The sequence below is a fragment of the Aulonocara sp. 'chitande type north' Nkhata Bay genome, linkage group LG13 (genome assembly GCF_057382095.1).
Source record: "Aulonocara sp. 'chitande type north' Nkhata Bay isolate Kocher_YH1m ecotype deep benthic linkage group LG13, A_spYH_male_GT1.1, whole genome shotgun sequence".
NCBI classification, from domain to species: Eukaryota; Metazoa; Chordata; class Actinopteri; order Cichliformes; family Cichlidae; genus Aulonocara; species Aulonocara sp. 'chitande type north' Nkhata Bay.
This window is the reverse complement of record NC_141356.1, coordinates 3,223,862-3,241,204: the sequence shown is the minus strand read 5'-3', so window position 1 is coordinate 3,241,204 and position 17,343 is coordinate 3,223,862. Positions and strand designations below refer to the sequence as shown.

General features: G+C 38.9%; 1 protein-coding gene across 5 annotated transcripts in view; it reads right to left on the bottom strand.

Moving 5' to 3' along the window:
* Window positions 1-17,343, bottom strand: part of LOC147315466 (uncharacterized) — a 496,228-nt gene that overhangs the window by 358,952 nt on the left and 119,933 nt on the right. The window contains exon 3 of one of the 5 annotated variants that reach the window (XM_086258292.1): window positions 13,130-13,252. The exons of the other annotated variants lie outside the window; for them this stretch is intronic. The gene's annotated coding sequence lies outside the window, so the exon portion shown is untranslated. The remainder of the gene's footprint in view (window positions 1-13,129; window positions 13,253-17,343) is intronic. 5 annotated transcript variants of the gene reach the window in all.

The window sequence follows — 17,343 nt, the reverse complement described above, 5'->3', positions numbered from 1 at the left end:
AAATTCGTATTCCCAAAGAGAGCGAAAAAAAAGTAAGGTTAGCGTTAAGCTACCTCTGACTTCATCTGTACTTAGAGGTTGTATTTACATCCAGCACAAGCTAACCGAAGGATGGCAGTTTTATATTTGCTTTTGTAGGTCAGCTAAAAGCAAAAAGTGTCATAGCTGCATTACTAACTAGCGCCATATTTTTAACAACGGGCTGTAAAACTGTTGAACCCAAGCCACAATCTATTTCACATAAACATTTGGGTGTGTTCAAAAAAACTACACATGGCACTTAGATAGCAACATTATTTTTACAAAAGGTTCTTTTAGAATACGTTTTATTTACCTTTAATACTAAATTTTCTTTATAACGAGTTTGATTTCCTTTTTAACATTTGGTTAGGCATGGGACAGCAACACTTCAACCTTTCTTTTTGCTTTAAGATTTTTAGAAATAAGCTCATCATTGGTCTTCCCTCTCCTTTGACGGCATATCATGCCATCATCTTGCAACCTTATGAGTTCATTTCCATTCATGGTTTTCCATGAATGGAAATGTTTCCAATGGGCTTTGGTCCACTTTCTTGGGAGTCAAAGCCACAATCTTCTTGCCTCGTAAGTTTCAGTGTCTGTGGTTTTCCCCTTGAAGACTTTAACTTTATTACTTGCAGATTAAATTAATGAAGTTCTTCCAGTGTAGAGTTGGATGTCTCGAGACCGGTCTTGGTCTCGAGACCGGTCTCGAGACCACTTTTTCGTGGTCTTGGTCTCGTCTTGGTCTCGACGGACTTTTGTCTTGGTCTTGTCTTGGTCTCGACGGACTTTTGTCTTGGTCTCAGTCTTGGTCTCGCTGTTTCGGTCCTGCATTCTCAAATCGACATAGTGTTCGGGAGATTTGGAGTCAACCATCAGCGGAGCAGGGGGGTGGCTTACTGGGCTTAAGCCCGGGTCATTTTTTCAGAAGCATGGGGTCTTTTGGAGTGTAATTTGTTAGTTAGATGCCTGACTGACAACTGTATAAAACAAAAACAACACACGAAGCACAGAGCGCACCGTCATAAATTCCCCCTAATTTTGGTATGATCCAAGCTCAGGCACTAGGCGACTGAGCACAGCACCCATGTGAGCAAGGGGGGAGAAGCTGCTGCCTGCGAGTTTGCTGCAGACAGAGGAGAGCTTAAGTTTGACCAGGTACCAAAGCAAATCATTCGTACTGAACTAATAATGTAAATATGACGGTGTATCACAAAAGATTGATATCAAACTGATCACTTGGTTGCGTTACTTGCTCTTCGGGTGAATCAACAAATGGATAAATAAAAAGCCGAACAGCAATGCTGATTTTTTAGAGAGTCTTAGCTTACATTTCATATTTTTAGTTGTTACCCTCCACGGCTAAACAAATTCTCTAAATCGGTTTCAGTTGTGTACTGATGTACACAACAATGGACATTAGGAGCTTCTTTCAAAGAAAAAACTCAGGTAGATGTTATTTTATATATTATGCTTTGGATATTGTTCAGTATATCTATGCAAAACAAGAGGAATTTCAATACACAGCAGTATATTCACAGTTGAAACCAGATATTTACATACACTTTATGGAGAAAACATAAAAACTTTTTTTTACTGTTAAACATCAATTTAGAGTAAACTTTTGTTTTAGATAAATAAATGTTGAAATATCTTTTGAATTAGTTAAATGTCAGAATAAAAAGAGGGAGCTGTCTATTTTAATCACTTTCATCAAATTTAGGAGTACATGTACACTAAAGTTTATTGTTAATTAATAAGAAAACTCCAGACGATTCCATTCTGAGCTGAAGAAGCTTCTGATAGGTTAGTAGAGTCCATGTGAGTAAATTGGTGGCACACCTGTGGATGCATATAAGGCAAAACACAGAGCCTGTTTCTTTGACATGGGAAAATCAAGAGATGTCAACCAAAACACCAGGAAAAGAACTGTGGAGCTCCATAAGTGTGGCTCAATTTGAATACAATTTGGTGCCATTTGCAATAAGAAATACAGACAGTTTCTCTCTTTACTCTTAAAGTTAACAAATATGTTTTTTATATTTATCAATCTAAAAAAATAAACATTTAGTCTGATTTGATGTTACAATTAAAAACGTGTTTGTGTTTTTATCTGAAGAGTACATAAATATCTGGTTTCAACTGTATATTTGATGATGTTGGTGTTTGGCTTGATTGTCAGCACAAAGAGGGAGAGAGAGGAACAGAGAGGGAGAGAGAGGAGCAGAGAGGGAGAGAGAGAATGACGACAGAACAGAGATGGAACAAGAGCAGGTGAGACACACATGTTAGTCAAATGGTTGTTTGCCAAAACTCATCAGAACATGTACCTAGTACCTAGTGTTTCTTTTTAGATACCATTTGTTACTTTTCAAATTCTATGTTTATTAAGTTATGCAGGCTTGTTTGCACAACAAGGCTAAATAATTATATAAACTTTTCTCAATCTAAATATTGTACTTTGGTAGAATTAAAAAATAAGTGTAGTGCAGGTCTATGATGATTTTTAGTGCTACTATCATCTAGTTCTGATTCTGGTTCTGTCTTGGTTAATGTTGTAGTCCTGTTTTAATTCCGGATCAGTTCTGGGTCTGGTTGAATTGGGGTTTAGTCCCTGTGTCTTGATACAGGCCCGACTTTGTTCTGCCTTGCTGCTTAATTAAAAAAACTAGTTTAAGGTGTCCTGCATATGTATATAGAATAACATCTGGCTGCAGTTTAAATACTTTTTTTTGTCTCGGTCTTGGTCTTGGTCTCGGTCTCGTCTCGGTCTTGGTCTCGTCTCAACTTGGTCTTGGTCTTGTCTTGGTCTCGATACCCTCTGGTCTTGGTCTTGTCTTGGTCTCGGATTAGGCGGTCTTGACTACAAGTCTATTCCAGTGAGAAGATATGAAGCCCCAAACCTGCATCACTTAGCGCAAGAGATGAAGATGTTTCTGGAAGATGCGGGAGTTTTTTTAGTAAGTTGAGAGTACACAAAGATGAAAACATTTGTGCAGACTTCCAGTCTGCAAGTAAATGAAAATTTGCCTAAAAAAATAATCGGTAAATGTGAAGTTAAATATTTTTTAGGAATCAATAAGAGATTAATTACTACTCAAAATATTATTAAGGACACCTCACCTAAAGGTTGAATTAAGTTATATAATAACTTCTAATTATATAATTAAGTTATTTGGCTACTACAATGACCTGTGTAGTAGCCAAAATATAAATATAATCCCAATATCTTTCAATATAAGCAGTAAGATTCGCTGTAGGTATATCTTCTGTCTTCGGTCCTCATTAGATGACACACAATTTATGTCCAGTGCCAATGTTCAGTGACTATGCGGATAATAGTGCTCTCAATGTAGTCATCCAGAAAAGAGCATCATAGAGTAGGTTTGCACAAAGCTTGTTCCCTCTTTGTGCCAGATATGAGGCTTGTAAGTTTAGAACCTGTAACAGATCTGCATTCAAGATTTTCCTTCTTATTAACATTATGGAAAACAAGATTTTCAATCATGTTGAAAATATCCCAGTGTTATTTGGAATGTGGTGATTTCTAAAGTCACAAATATAACCTTAGTTTATATTTTTTGGGTCTGCTACTTTTCAAATTTACTTGAAATCTACCTGATCAGCTCAGTCACAGCATGACAGCTAACTATTCTAGATATTCCTAGAAAAGTGAGAACACAAATAAATTAGAACATTAAAATATTTTTCAAAAACACAAAGCCCAATTGCACCAGTGTGAGAACAGTGCAGATAATAGAAATAGGTGATTTCCCAGTGACACTGTGTCCTACACAGTGTATCCAGGCAATATTATAACTTAAAGCAAATATATATGTTTATATGATGTTTCCAATAATGAGAACACATTTGAGGCCTCAGTCACACACTCTGCATTCCTGTGTGCAAACTGTCTCCTGTTGTGTGTAGTGATGGTAAATTCAATTCTTATTACTGAATCGAGTTTCAATGAGTCACTCACCAAAGTAAATCGGGTTTTTTGAGTCATTTAAGTCACTGAGTCAGTTGCCCAAAGAGTGCAAAAAATGTACATTTTCACTCAAACTTAATTTATTTCTCTTTTCATGTATATCCTACTGCTAAGATGAGTGATTGAAAAAGAAAAACAACAGTTTTTTATAGAGCAAAAAAGAGAAAAAAAAGGTTTCTAAAGGGAACTTTTTTTTTTTTTTTTTTTTTTTCCTCAAATGTGTCAAATATATATTTTTATATATATTTAAATGTCCACTGAGCTGTGAGCCAGGGGGCGGTAATGCGCCTTAACATTGGTTGCCAACCAAGAAGAAGAAGAAGCTGTGAGCCAGGAGGGAGGGGGTGTCACTATATATCACTACCCGATCCGTACCGGAAACCCGATCGGTACCCCGCATGAGCAAATCTTACGTCAATTCCTCTCTTTGCCAACATTGCGACATTCAATATATTTGAATGATACGGTTAGCGCCCAGTTAGCTCCTTGGATTTCTCAGCAGCTCTGTCTCCTTTTCGACTACCGGGACATTTAAACAATGGATAATCCGTATACAAAGAAATTCATGCTTTTCTCCTCAACAGAGAGCGTTCCCCGATTGAACAACAGCGCCGTAAAATAAGAAGAATGGCGCCTAATTACAGAGTTAATAATACAGACTTTGTAATATCTCACGTGTAGATTCATCAGCCAGATGAAGTGTTTACTGACAATTGACAGTGATAGCGGTCCGACTTTGCACATGCGCAGTAAGGATCGGGGAGTCCGGATCCGTATCTTTTTATTTTTCGTTTTTTGTCTACATTATATTGAAATGCTTCATTATTGGAAACATTTTAAGAGATACTTATTATTCTTAACATCTTAATAGATACTCTGACCCGTAACTATCGTAAAACGCTTCGACTGGAAGTAGACACCTTTCGCGCATGCGGGGTACCGATCGGGTTTCCGGTACGGATCGGGTAGTGACAGGGGGTGAGTGAGTGAGTGAGTGATTCGCTTACGCTACGATTCAGCACAGTAAGGGAGGGGGTGAGTGAGTGATTCGCTTACGCTACGATCAGTGTTGCCAACTTAGCGACTTTGTCGCTATATTTAGCGAGTTTTCAGACCCCCTTAGCGACTTTTTTCTAAAAAGCAACTAGCAACAAATCTGGTGACTTTTTCTGGTGTTTTTGGAGACTTAGGCTACATTCACACTGCAGGTCTTAATGCTCAATTCCGATTTTTTGATTAAATCTGATTTTTTTGTCTGCTTGTTCACACTACAGATAAAATGCGACAGCAAACATGCTCTAGTGTGAACGCTCAAAGGGGCCCGCATGCGCAAAAGAAGACGTCACTAGGGATGGGTACCGGTATCGGTTCTGTCATAAACAGTAGTAACCAGACCGAAAAGCAGCGCACATTTCGGTGCTTTATTTCGGTGCTTTTTTTTTTCCTGAGATGTCATACACTTTAGATTCTAGCCAATCATTTTACGTTTCCAAGGATAGTAGGCGGGTCCAGGTACGTGCGTTCCTTTAGAGCAGAGCTACAGATTAAAAATGCCCAAGGCGAAGCGGTCAAAAGTCTGGCTGTACTTCACAGCAAAATATGCAAACTCAGCAGCCTGCAACAAGTGCTTTAAGGTGATACTGTGATACTGTCAAAGGAGGTAACACCTCAAATCTGATGAAACACCTGGCGACGCATAGCGTTTTTTTTAAAAGCCGAGAAATGCGCCGTATTTGATAGCTTGCTGCGAGACCTCACACCATGCACATCTACTGCGGGTGTCCTGCCTGTTATCGGACCCCGAGTTTGCAACATCCCCCAAAAACCCGAAGAGTAGAGTCCTGGCCACTAGCCCTGCCAGTGTAGCAGAAATGATGACGGATGATGATGGCAGCAGCACCCGTTCTTCTCCGCGTGAGTAGCTTAATGTTGTTCGTGTGTAATTTACGTTGAGTAGGCTAACCACGTTATTAAATTAATGCATGTAAGGTGAACTAGCAAACATCATCATAGCTACATGCGGCTGTCTTCTTGTTTGATGGCAGATACTCCCTTCACCCTGGCCAAACAGGCTAAAATGACCAAAGAAAAAGTGGAAAACAGTTAAACATGAGAGGTTTTTGGACAAAGTTTGTGTCTTTTCCATTGTTTAAGCACTGCTTCCAGTCAAAAATGATACCATATATGCCCCATAGCTGCAGAAAAGGCTAACATTGTTATCTTTTTACAAAAGAACAGCTGAACATGAGAGGTTTTTGGACCAATTTTGTGTTCTCCATTCTTTAAGCACCGGTTTGAGCACCGTTTAAGCACCGGCACCGTTTCAAAAGTACCGGTTTGGCACCGGTATCGAATAAAACCTAAACGATACCCATCCCTAGACGTCACACACAACGGCTCTGTTTAGACCCAGAGCAAACAATATTGTTTGACTGATGGCCCTTAATATAAAGACTTCGGACTTTACGTTTCCCAATTTTTGCTTTAAGTTATTTTGTTATTTACATAATAATGTAAATAACCTAATAATTATCCTTATTGCTGTTTTAGAGAGGAGCGGTGCTTCAAAGGATAGTTGCAGATTTCTGTCAGAATCTGCCGATTATACAGTACAAATAAAATGTTCACGTTTCTCCAACGTTGTCTTCCCAACAGTTTCACTAACATCTACACTGGATGGACAGGAAGCATTCGCGATGTCTTCTCCGGCGCTGATAATTGGCGTCTGTCTTGTGTCAGTGACGTAAAAGACGGATTTAATGCGACATGACCATTCACACAGCAGTCGCTTTCTAAAACATCGGATATGTATCGGATTCAGTACCACATACGAAAGTGACCCAGATCGGATTTGAAAATATCGGATTTGTGCCGTTCACACTGTCACACCGTGATCGGATATGGGTTGCATAGGATCAAAAAGGAGGGGGTGAGTAACTCAAATGTGTTGTTAGCATGTTAGCTGAGCGATGCTACTGTGAACCGAGGAGCTATTGTCTTGATGTGAGCTTTCTACTCAGGGGTTTTTCTTCCAGTTCAGAGCAGAAATGTTTTTGTTAAGAAACTGGCTGTTGTTTTTTTTCACACAATTTTAATTTTAAGCTAGATATATTTCTACTAATGAAATTAGTTTGCTAACAGCGACAGGGATGAGTCAGTGAGTCAGTTGGGCTTGTGAATCATGATTCACGAGTCAGTAAAGTGATTCTCGAGTATTGAACGATTTGTTCATGATTCACACATCACTAGCTGTGCGTTGAAAACAACACCATCAGACTTGTTCTAACCTATTGTCTCAAGTGCAAAAGACTGGAAAGAAATAGGAAAGGGAGAGATGTCATATTGTCTAATAATGGGTAATAACAGTGCATAATTTAAGACATCCAGGAAGCTCAAAGTGTTACACTGGATCATGCATATGTAAAGCCACAGCAAACTAATTTCAGCTGTTTAATGACTCTGTGATGTAAGTGTAATTTTTTAAAATTACTTTAACTCATTTTCCTGTGGAACACATTGAAATGAATCATGAGAACCCATTTTAAATATGACACGTAAACTAGCCTAATAAGGACCTATACTATAGGTGCATCTCTACCAAAACATGAAGTCATGTGTTGTTTAAAAGCTCCGTGTTCCAATATACTCTGTTGTATAGTAGTTGAGCCCATAGTTCAACTTCATCCTAAGACCTTCTAATAGATTTATCTGTCCCCGTCTGATGTTTTTCTAAAGCAAAGAATATTATATTTGTATTAATGGCAAGACGTAACAGAGGAAGCTCAGTGCTGAAGCCAAAGAAAAGTAGATGTGATGTGCTTTTCAGATTGAGTTATAATAAATTAACAGAGATTAAAAAAGGATACATTACAAGGATACTGAAGTTAAAAAAGGATACACACAGCACCTTTATCTTTCAACAACATCAACCCTTCCACTGGCATGACTAGAGATATAAAAAGAGAGGGATGAGAGAGGGGTCAGTGCTGGCCACTCTGTTTTTTTCTCACGCCTCAATAATAGATGTTTTAAAGTTTAAGTGCTGCCAGAGGGCTGCGAGCCCTGCTGTTCATTAAGTCAGCCACTGCCATGGAGCAGCATTTACATCGACAGTGCTCTGAACGCCTGCTCTGTCTGAGCAATTACATCTACTCTAAAGTGCTGGATAACAGTCAGGGACAGGAGAGGAGTGGAGAGAAGAGGAGAGAAGGACGGAAAAAAGGAGAGGAAGACAAGAGTAGAGATGCTAGGCTGAAAACGAAGAATGTCATAATGGAGAGAAAGAAAGGAATAAACAACTCTTACCCATACCAACACACATGCACACATGCTTCGGATAAAATTAAAGCACCATGAGACACCAGCAGCTCACACGACAAAACAACAGCCTTCACATTCGTCACCGCACACTCCCTCCGAAAAACACAATCAGTTGCTTATGTAGCCACGAGACGGGAGGCAGGGAGGATGGCCCTCGGCGACATATGTGTTCCATCATGCTTGTCACAACAACACGTTTCATCTGCTAAATACACTCCACCAGACAACAAATCCGCCAGAACGCTAAGAGCAACACAAATTTGTTTACAGACGAAGTGACGTCTCACAAATACATCCAGAGGTAGATGGCAGACAACAGAGACAGATAATGCTGGTGCTGCTAGCACTTCTTTCACTTGTAATCCCTTTGGCATCTATTGATGAACAAAGAAACTGGATTCAAAGATCTTTGAATTTGCTGTTTTTTAACTAATTTCACATAGAATGCTTCATGTTTTATGCGTTCTTTTTAAGTTGCCACTCCTAAATTTCCATAATCAGGCTTCTCTTTAAAATGGAGCAAAGTAATGGCAAAGAGGCAACTAGGGGAAAGTCGGAAAGGCACTACACATTACACACACACAATTCAATTCAGTTCCATTTTATTTATACAACACCAAAACACAACCACAATAATACAACAGAGAAAAACCCAACAATCATATGACCCCCTATGTGCAAGCACTTTGGCGACAGTGAGAAGGAAAAACTCCCTTTTAACAGGAAGAAACCTGCAGCAGAACCAGGCTCATGGAGGGGCGGGGCCATCTGCTGTGACTGGCTGAAGTTAGGGGAGGAAATATTAGCAAACTGTATGTTTTGTATATAACTACTAAATACTCACATTAGTTGGGGAAGCACTAGGGGGTAGGGTCGCATGACATTTTAGCTAAACAAGCGTAGTTTTAGAAACTAGAAGACGTTTAACAAGTAAAAATTAACCCAGCCCTAACTGTAAACATATTTTCTGTAACTATGTAGGTTTTTGTGTATTCTCTGTGGGATGAAGGAAGATCATATGAAGTGAGGAACAAAATCATTATGAAAAAAATTCAATTAACCAAAAATACCTGTTTGATTTTTTTTCTATTGGAGTGTGGAGTTCCTGTCAGAACAGAGCAGGAATCAAACATTTAAGACAATGCTCACATGCATTCACATGCTGCATGAATGGAGGAGGTAATCTCTGAGCAGTTGTTGCAGTTGTTGCAAAGCGGCTTGCATAAGCACACCAAATATGGAATAAAGGAGCTTAAATAGCGTAGTCTCTATGAGATAGTTGAATTGGATATGAAGAAATGCATCAGTTCACTGCATTAAGATTAGTTCATCTGATTCCTGATCATGCTTACCTACAACCAACACAATTTTGGGTGACATTTAATGTGACTCGTTCAGATGTTAGTGTGTACATTGATTTTAAACACCTAATCACTTTTTATGTAGCCAGCCACATATATAGTAGACCAAACATGGAGGAGAAGAGAGCTCATAGGTGTTTGAGTGCCGTGGAGACTCATTTTAATTTGCGTCTGCACCTTCAGACTCAAGATATGAAGGTTCATAACTGTTTTATCAGTTTTATCAGCAGGGTCCCATTCAGCAAAGGAGCGAAAATGCAAAGGAAAGGGGCAACATAACTGTTACATACACTTCAAAGAAAGGTTTACTAACAGCAGCCAACAGCAGCTAACAACTGCAAAAACAGCACTACACTCACTACAGATGAATGGCAGCCAGAGTTGTTTGTCCTGCAGCACCCACCATAGATAACTTGAACTGGGAGGAGTAAGAAAATAGATCTGGTCTCCTTACTGAGAGTTTAAGAATCTTGTGTTTGATTAGAGCCACCATTATCTATAAATGTAACAGAAAAACACTATAAAGATCCCAGCTGAGTTTCCTTTGCCATTTTCCTTTAACATTATGTGTCACCACGTTCTTAAGAAGTGAGATTTGGTTGTGACAGACTTACTGTAGAAGCTTGTCTACACATGGGTGTATATAAGAAGGGATTGGCCAGGGGACTGGGATGCCCGAGGGTATGTGTTAGAAAGGTAAAAAATGACAGGGCTTGAAAAGTTAAGTGGAAATACATTAGGCACAGGGTAGAGAAAGAGGTCTGGGGAACAATGACAATCTCAACAAATAAATCCAAATCTTTCTTCATGGATAGATACAGATAGACCTACGGGAGAAAATATCTTTTTTGGTAAATTGGGTGAAGTGACCCTTTAAGTGATTAAATGATGCTCACTGACATGAAAAATGAGGAGGAAAAATGAACATTTCAGCATCAAGAAAAAGTGCTGACAGGTTAATTGGTCAGTGAATGTTGAGCAGCTTCACATTAGACAGACAACAATTGCACTCTGTCCAGAACAAGTCCTGTTTCATATTAGTATAATTGATGGAATGCAACTGATGGGTGGTCTGTTTTTTTCTTTTTCTTTTTTATGACAGAAAAATGTTGCTTTAGGCTCAGTGCTCCAAACATCATTGCGCTGTACAAATTTGCCACACCACAAAACTCATTTGTCCATGTTGTCTCAACTTGGCTGTATGCCTGAGCGCATTTGAAAACCCCATTTGGAGATGTTTTTCGGGAATAAAATAGTACAATGCTTAAGAAAAAAAAATCCTATTTAGTGGGAGTTTGTCTTTGTGAGCGTGGCGTCATGCTAAAAACCCTATTTTCGCCGGGAACGGCCACCCTATCACAAACTCTGCAGGGGAGCCACATTAGAGGTAATGTCATCCACAGTTTAGCCCTCCACTCCTCATTCCTCCATCTCTCCCCTAATGAACTCCCACTGAATTACCACTTCACCAGCGCCCTGCCTTTTTATGATTCTATTTGTTTATCTATCTCTGATTTCCTCCCTCGTCTTCCCCTGCCGCCCGGGCACACACCGGCTCTTTAATTTTATTGGCCACCGTTAGCGAGCTGCGAGTCGAGGCGTTTGGCTCGTCAGATAACCCCCCACCACCGCCGCCACCATCGCCACACACACACACACACACACACACACACACACATCGAAACCACCTCCACTCCGTTTGCTGAGATTAGCATTAGCAGATTAGGGTGCTCATCAGTCAGACGAGGTGGTGGTAGTGGTGGTGGCGGTGGGGGGGGACCCCCGTCGTGACAGGCCGCGGCAAAATCGCACAAACCTCTCTGGAAGGCTTTGTGGCGTAATTGAATGCGCAATAATTTCCCTCCATTAATACATCTCTCATATCGCGGCTTACGCACAAAATGTCCACATTATCTGTTGCACTTTGTTAATGTCTTCACTCCTTAACAGTACATTTAATAGCACGAGTGAAGCGGAGTGAGTGAGCAAGTGCAGAAAGAACATCTGAAAGGCGTTTCATTTTTCATTAATCTATTCTAAGTAGGTGTCAAAGAAAATGGAAAGAATGATCACAACTCCAGCTGTTCATGCGATGGCTGCCAAACTTTTGTGGATTCGCTAACACTGACTGATAGCTGCCCGACAGGGGACAGCTATTAATGTGGCTTCCTGTTTAGTCTGAATTATTGTCCCTTTTTATGTTTTTAGGGCTGAATCCGGAGAATTTAAAATCTCTTCTGTTCCCACAAACTTTTTTTCTTTTTTTTGTTTTTTTAATAACCACTTGTCTTATTGGTGCATGAAGCCATGAACAGAAACAGATGCAGCAAATATAAAACAGCAGTACAGACACCAGAGACAACCGAAACGCTTACTCATACTACACGAGTATGTAGTATATTCATCCTGGCTTTCACCTTAAAATCACTCAGTAATGTTGCAGTGCATGAAAGCAACTATCCAGAATTTTAGATTATGTTCCTTTAGCCGAGTAGCAATGTCTATTTAGATTTGCAGGCTCTATTTACATTGACTATATTCTTTTTTAGGAAATGCACTCAAAGATTGTCCAGGCATATATGACCAGCTTTGACGGCCCTTCTGGTGCATCTTAGGGATTTATGAGACACATGTGTAGTTCATTTAGTTTTGAATGTGTTCTCGTTAATAACATCAAAGGTATTTTTAATGCATTTTTATCATGAAATTTAAAATATGTTTTGCAAGAGTGTCCACAAAATTGCGTACAGCAAACTATACAAAGTCAGATGGGAGCAGATCAAGGATGGCCTTGTAAAAAAGAATATGCCAGTTGCTGAATCTATGGAAGGATATTATCTATTGTATCACTGCTGATAAGAGAGAATAAATATGACATTCTGAAGGACATTTTACATTATTCTATAATATGTACTAATGATTAGGGAATGTGACTGTCGTTTTGTGATAATGGTTTTTCAACTCATCACTGATCCCCTTCTCATTTAGAGCACTTCAAATACTGTTGGCAGAAATAGTCACAGGGTTTACTTTAGCATCAATGCTGTGACACAGTCGTTACTCACTATTCCAGTCATTCACAGGTAGATACCTGGACGAAGGACACCTCAGGGTTAGGGTTAAACCTAGCTCTTTTTATTAAGCATAATTACACTAAAGTCCTACAGTCCTATGAGCATTTACACCCTTGAGCTCTTCCTAAAGCTTGTTTGGGTGCTTATAAAACTAAACTGTGAGTGAAATACATCAAAAACCATAAACATCAGTTTCCATTGATTAAAGATGTTAAAGATGGTAAGTAAACATTAATTATCACTTAACTGTAAATAGCAAATAATTATTAACTAAAGTTCAGTTTACCGGTAATTAAGCATAAATTAACACATAAATATATATACATTTATATAGATATGTAGATATACATATATATGCTCACCATTATCCAGGTAAGAATACACTTTCACCTATGATCCAATCCATTCTCTAGTATGCACCCTGGTGAAATATGGTCCAGGTGTGGATCCAGCCCACCACCAAGCTTTTCATTCCAGCTTGCGTCCTAAAATCAAACCAAAATAAAAGCATTTTTTAAAATATATCTAAAGGCAAATTGTAATGATCTGTGCTGTTATTCCAGAATGCAGTTTGTAATGTAAAAATAGTTTGTGCAGGTGAAAGCCACTAGATTTGTACATGACACTGACTCTTCTTTTCATTCTTTCTTTTCATAGACGTCTACACCATCATTTAATCAAAAAGCAGAAGAAGAATCCTTTTCAACAAAAAGTTAAGATGCCTGAAGCGACTCAAAGGCTCCCATAAAACTCAGGTCTTTGTTTTCTGTTTGTAATTTACCGTACAGCTTTGTTGCCATTATGCGTGCCATAACTGGATAATAACTTCACCTAAGCATCCATGGATCTCACTGTGCTCTTCTCTAATATCTGCACCATTGTTTTGTTTCTTTTTTTATTGTTTTTGTTTCCATCTGCTCCATGGCCAACTTAGTTATTGTGCCAAGTTATCTACAGTCTCCATGCTTCAACCTGTTCATAAACACACAAACGTCAGAATAAACTGAAATCACACAGTTGCCACTCGTGCTTGATCCCGTAAATGTTGCCATGGTTTTGCAGCCTAGCGACCTGTGTGTGTGAATGATTTACACATACACACCTTTAATTCTTTCCTTTCAGCAGCCTGCAAACACTCAGGGATAAGTGCTTGACGTGCTGGTCGAACAATAGACATATTACCTCTGGCGGTGATTGCTGGTGGGAGTATTGGTGTGTTTGTGTATATATGCTGTTAGCTTGTGTGTGGACAGACAAATAAAAAAAAAAGAAAAACAGGTGGGAGGTACTACACGTTGAAAAGGAGATAACAGGACAACTTATAATTAAAATGACTGATTTTCTTCATGTAATTGTTTATCAGATAAATATTTTTAATTATTTTTTTTCTATTTGCTGTAACCAGGACTTTAAAAACATGGTTTAAAAAATAAAACATTTGAAGATACGTTTGCCTCACAAAATGCAATGATTTCATTAACTGAAACTCAAATGTAAATGTTTCACTATTACAGTTTGTCCACACTGGTTGAAAAAGGTCCAGTTTAAGCTGCATTGATGAGCAATTATAACAAATGGTGTCGGTACTGAAAAGACAAAACCTGGAATCTGACCACATTTCTTTTCAGAGAGTTTCTTGGGTGTTTTGTTTTTCAATCTAATACACAGCAACAACATGCGAACAGCAAAGAAAATATATACAAAAACACAAAATGTTCTTATAAACACAAAGAGCAGAAAGATAAAGTAAAGAACCAGGATAGAGGACAAAAAGACAGCTACCTCCATCCATGACGATTAAGTAAAAGAATACAACTGAAACATAACACAAGCCATTATACAACTGTTCTATTTGTTTTCTGCTGTCACCTGAGGAGTGAACTATGAAGCAGCTTCAACACCCTGTAGCTGTTTGTGTTAGTTGACAGATAACATAAAGGGTGTCACACTGGAGGTCCTAAACTTTGTTTGTCTCTACTTCAGTTTGTATTCCCACTTAATCTATTGTTTGACTCGTCTTCTGCATAAAATGAACTAATCACATGATCAGAGAAACTACTGATAGAGATCTATAAAGAATATAAAGGGAAAGAAGAAGACAAGGGAGCAATTATTTGTAATGTTTCTCATGTGAAACTTTAAACCTGATTTAATAAAACATCGCATGTGGGTATGACACTGTCACATAGATTGATGTACTGTGTTAAATCTACTCTGTGGCTATGGTGTAGCCCTATGAACAAAATGTCTGCAAGCACTTGCCAATTATGTATGGAGTGGTAGTGAAGCCTAAAAAATACTATGATGCAAACTGGAAATACAGCCTGGTAGATATAACCTTCAAAGTAAAAACCTTTACCACTGTAGCAACACATTTCCAAAAATGCAACTTTTACTTTGAAGGGAAACATTTACATCATTTACATCACACTTTTCACAGTTTCACTAATCAGTGAGTTTGCAGAGCAGGTTTCTTCTGTTCAAACTACAGGTGGCCATGGCAACCTACTAGCCACCAAAGCAGTTACAAGAACCTTTTCAGTGCAGTACTGTGTATCTCTTTGCAGTCGGTTTCAGCTTGCAACTGTCAACAACCTCCAGCAACCACTTGTCAACCTGTCAGGCAATGCAAGCATGTGTCCAACAGGTCAGCAGGCTAATGTGTTTAGTATGAGTTATCGTGATGATCTCGCCACCTTTGTGATGCTGACTTTGGACTTAGCATACCTTACTGATCCACCAGCTCATTCAATTGTGGCCAAATAACAAAGTAGAAGAAAAGAATTGAACAATGCTAATAACAGAATGCACATTAAAAACAATATACAAACAGTACATATAATATATAAAAGCTAAATTAAGTGAAACTGCATAAAACTGTACACCAAACAGGGATGTGCAGTAGAAACAAAGGGAGGATGTGAATAACTTGCATTTATCAATCAGCAGTAAACTATAACTGTAATTAACCTAAAGAGGCCTCCTTTATATTGCATAGTAAAAAAATAAATAAGTAAAATCAAAATCTATAAAAAAAAAAAACCTCATACAACAACACTCATAACCTGCATTTTTCTCAATTACTAAGTTCTTAAGTTCAATCTATTAATATGAATGCAGAGAGTTATCAAGAGAGCAAGTCTTTATACAAAGTCATCAGAAGTTGGGACTGATCTAATTGGTGCATCTTTGTCAAATTCATTAGCAAAGAAAAAGCACAAATTCCAAGCTCATAGAAACCTGAGAGTCTGTGCGTGACAACACAGGTGAGCCATCTCACACTCAAGGCCACTGGTCTGCAACTCGAATGGAAGGATGTGGAAACTAATCCCACCATGAGTCCATTCAGATACCTGTTAACACATCTGTAAGCTTGAATTGATAAAATCCAAAAGAAAAGGTGATAAAACAATTGCTTTAAAATGGTATTCTACTCAGATAAATACATGTGAAGTTTAGTGATGGAGGTGTGTAAATAATTCTCTCTTAGTGTGTTTCATGATTTCCTCAGTGAATTATCAGCATACATTTGTGCGCCTGTTTCTCTGTGTATTTGGGACCTTGTTGTTTGTGTGTGCAGCACATGTGTGTGCGGCCTTGCTCAGGGAAGCGCACCGCCCCGCGGATGACACTCAGAATGCATTATAACCATTAATGAAAAAGTTAATGGGGCATTTTCTTACATATCAATTTACATTTGACTATCTGGGTGCACAAATGATGTCTGGGCGGTTGCGGCCAACGCCACTCCGCACCAAAACAGGGAGGTCTAATGTGTTTTTGTGGACATCAAATGTTGTGAATAATGACGCATCCACTGAATGCAAATCAGATGACACTTGATAGGCCACGATCAACAGTGCCTGCATGCAAACTTTCATGAACAGACACAATGAAAGAGAGGAAACAGAGAGAGTTGCTACTGACAAAACACGTTCCTGCTGCATTACACCTTTCACACATAGACTGTACATAAAAGATGAACATGCTACTGTGTCATTGCACCTTAGTTCTGGATTTCACATTCTGAGGTCTCAACATTCATAGATTGGATGCCGCATTTTTTTGGAGGCAAAAATGACTGAATGATTTGGACAAAGAGCAGCGTGGAGGCTAGCAATGTTGCCTCATAGCAAGAAGATCCTAGGTTGGAATCCTCCGGTCAGCTGTAGAGTTTGCATGTTCCCTCTCATGTCTGTGTGCACTCTGTCCCACAGTACAAAGATATGCTTGTTAGGTTTATTAGTGATTCCAAGGTATACGTGTAAATGAGCATGAATGATTGTTTGTCTCCCTGGTAATCTGTACAGGGTTTACTTCTGACCCTTTGACAGCTGGGATCGACTCCAACCTCTCTGCAACTATGAATTTGGATAAGCAGAAGAAAATGGATGGATAGATGCATGGCTAAAGCACTTGCTAAGGCAAGCAAGTACAGTTGGCAAGTTGCACTCATCAACGTACTGGTGCTGTGCTGTTTGTTTTACTAACTAGTAGCTATTAAACTGCTATAATTTTATTAACCAAACCTCAAGCACAGACTTTTTGGATAGTTTATTGGTACAGTTAGAAACAG